Here is a 3879-nt window from a genome sequence, read left to right as displayed (position 1 = left end):
AATAATAAACTTTCGAACTTAGCAATTTTGTCCAAATTCCTGATTTACGAGAACAATTTACATAAAGTAACTAAATGTGTAACTCTTCTAACTAAACGTTTTTCTTAATCCAAGCGTACACTTTCTTTGAGTTTAATATATTCTCGATTCACTCGTTCGCCTCAAGAATTTTTTTCCGTGTAGGAATATTTCTGAAATCCTCAACCAGGAATTGTTGATATTTGAAAAATTTATATTCACAATGCATAATTTAGAAATTGCTGAATTTAAAACGTCTAGAAATGGTCCCATACGACAAAACCAAAATTGTTTGATTTCAGACGCTTTTAATTTCAAATAGTCTAGCAATACAAACAGTATCTACTTAAAAATTCGAAATGTGTGAAGTACCCTGAACATTTTCAAATTAAACCAAGACGTATAAAATAATGTCAAATTAAAAATGGGTTTAATTTTTATATAAAAAAGGCCCTTTTTTGAATTTAGTGTTGCCTCAAAGAAACGCTTCGGTTTCGTTATTTAAGAAAAAGTAAGAGAAAGACGTTCGTTTAAATTTGGATAATTCTTTATATTAATTAAATATTATATAGAGCGTATATTTCTAGACAAGATATTTTTAACCTACTTTAAACAGCGCTTAAATGCCGTGTAGAAATGTCCCCGGTTGGCCCTAATACAACAAGGTTTCTGGTCGGATCCCGGCCGGGCTACCCCTGGCTGGGTTTCATGGACAGGAACCGGGCGGGAGCCGGTCGGGCTACATTTTTCTCGAATCACGTAGTCTGGGGCCGGCCAGTTACTGGCCGGGCCAACCCTGATTATATCCTATGGTCGGGAGCCGGCTGGGCACTGGTCAGGTTGATGTTTTTGTAGAAATTACAAATTTTTTAAGAACCGTGATATAATCAAAGACGTAATTATGGATGCTAGATGAACTATTATTGGAAATTTATCATTTAGAGATTTATTAGATCAGTGAAACAAAAATGAGCTTCTTTAAATTCTTTTAAAAAACACATTACATTTTTTCGAATAATTTAACATTTTAAATTAAACTGTTATCGAATCTGCTATGTGCAATAACAGAAATGATACAATTTTTATAAACTTCTCTATATTCAGAAAATGTTTAGTATGTACAATTTCAAATTTACCGCCATATATAGCGTCTGCTGTGCATAGACACTGAGTAATTTTCAGTTTCGCACCTGTAACGAGAATGCTTCTTGCACTCACGTCGCGTCGTCTCTTCGAAGTTCGCAAATAAAATGGAGAGTCGTAGTTAAAATCAACCTTATTTCAGTAATTAGTTTAAATCCCCCACTTAGTGCGCGAATAATTATTATTTTTAATTAAAATATAACCTTGTGTATACAGTTTTTACTTTCTTGCTTCCTAACCTTAAATTACCACGTGGCTTCCAAATTTCTATGAGATTCTATCATCAGGGAATAAAATTCTACTCCAATTTTCTTACCAGAATTGGTTCACTTGATTTGACTTTTAAAGTTCAACGTAATCTTTACGATGAGCCTTAAAAGACAAAACAAGTTACCAATTTCTCGCCTGAAGCAACATTTCTTAAACGCTTTTTGGCCGGATTACCCGACCGGATCCCGGCCGAAATATTAAGAATCTGATTTGTTTGTAAATGTTTCAAATTCTAGAAGATATTCAATTTGCGTTCAATATAAAAATTTAATTCAGGTCAGATTTAATCTTTGTTATTTTTGCTGAAATTTTGGTCTAGCCGTAATATTTCAGGGGATTAATTTCGAAATAACAAATCTTAATATATTATATATCAACTGAAAATTTAGGTATAGCCCGTTCCGCTTTTGTTTGCTCACGCTTGAGTGTTCGCCTGCGTGACAACCGCAGACATCGTGCACCCCGCACAGCTACTGTTACATCTACCTGTGGCACGGCCTCAATTCTCATAAGGGCTTTTGAAGGGTTTCACTGCAATTACAATTTTTATTCAAATTAAAACTAAAAAATATTCAATGTAGACAGGTAGACTACCGTACTCAATTATATTTAATTTCGAAAATAGTTTATTCATATAGATTCAGAGAAAATATTAAAGCATTAAAGTTTAACTTTAATCATATGGTGATATTCCAAAAAATGCAATTAATATTATAATATATTATTTTGTAATTAAAGAAAAACTTTGACTATACTTACAGTAGCATATTCTAGTTTTAAATAGATTAATTTGGTAGATGTAAAGCGAACACATTTTATTTCCAAGTATCGTATATTTAAAGAGAAAAGGGCACAAAAGGGAAGTTTTTGAGAATACGGGAAAAACGCAAAGAAAAAAATAGTATCTAAAAGACAATTGGATACAATTCCGGATCGCTTATGATAATTACGAAAGAAGAGGTTAAAGATTTTTAGTCTATAAACAAGTCATTTACGTATTATTTTCAGATTATGTACAATTGTGGAACGTAGGTAGAAATTTGATTGAACAATGAAAATGGCTGGATGATTGAAGAATTTCGTAATCCAATAATTGATTATCTACTTACTCATGAAGTATGACTCAAAGCATATATAGGGGTAATTGAAATGGCAAATCGATCTTGAGAAATGCGACTTAACGCCCGATTTTAAGTCAATAATAACCGTATGGTGTATATGCACTCGTGCATGAAAAGGCAAATCTTAAATTTCTATTACCAATCCACTTAAGACTTAACTACGGAAAATTTGCGAGGACTCAAGAGTCGGCAGATATATATGTACATACGTGTGCAATTACGTATCGTATGACTTGTACGTTGTGGTAACAAAACGATTTGCTGCTATAAGAAAATTGCTTACCTATTCCGGAACGCAGTGAAGCCGCGATTACATTTACTCTTGCCTCGATTTCAGTGAGTCAGAAAGACCTTTTTAATGGCATTCGTCTCTATTACGAAAGATCTTGAAGAGCAGTACATATAATCCAGCATCTGTAAATGAAAGGATATGTGTTATGCTTTCTTAAAAAAGAAATTCGCATAGGATGTTTATGCGATTTAAAAATTGAGAAGTTGTATGTATTTTACACTTAATACTAAATACAATTTTCTAGAACTATTGCACAGATCATTGTAAGGGAGATTTACCCCCTAAATTTTTTTGTGTGAAATATTTTTTTTTCGCTCTTTGTTGAAAAAGATTGAATAAATTTTTTTTTATTTCAATATGATATGCAAAATTTCCGAGAAATAAATTTGTGAAAGTGATCGTTTTATGAAAAGTGATCGTCTTTTCTTTTTTATAACTGAAAAAGTTTTTATCAAAAAAATTTCGAACATTTAATCTAATATGGGCTTGATCCCAAACTTCGAAAAGAACTATTCTGAAATATTTCTCCATTGAATTTTCATAAGTAAATTAGGCATTTTTATAAATAAATAGAGATTCATAAAAAAGGGCCTAATTTATTCACTATTTTGTGGATTAATATTCCTAACACATTCCAGAATATACTGTACAAATTTGAAAGTGGAGAAATGAATAGTTATTAAATGACGAATTTTCAGCCTTTAACGGCTTCAGATAAAAATTCATCATTAAATAACTATTCATTTCTCCACTTTCAAATTTTTACAGTATATTCTGGAATGTGTTAGGAATAGTAATCCTTATATGGTATATATAATATCTTAATATTATTAGTTCGGGATCAGCCGCATATTAGATACAATGATTGAAATTTTCTTGATAAATACTTTTTCAGTTATAAATAAAGTTCAGATGATCACTTTTTTTAAAGCGATAATTTTCAAAAATTTATTTCTTAAAGATTTTGCATGTCATATTGAAAAAAATAAGTGTTAAATATTTTTCAACAAAGAACGAAAAAAAAAATATTTCACG

The sequence above is a fragment of the Belonocnema kinseyi genome, chromosome 2 (genome assembly GCF_010883055.1).
Source record: "Belonocnema kinseyi isolate 2016_QV_RU_SX_M_011 chromosome 2, B_treatae_v1, whole genome shotgun sequence".
Taxonomy (NCBI): Eukaryota; Metazoa; Arthropoda; class Insecta; order Hymenoptera; family Cynipidae; genus Belonocnema; species Belonocnema kinseyi.
The sequence above is the reverse complement of the archived record's forward strand: the minus strand, read 5'-3'. Positions refer to the sequence as shown.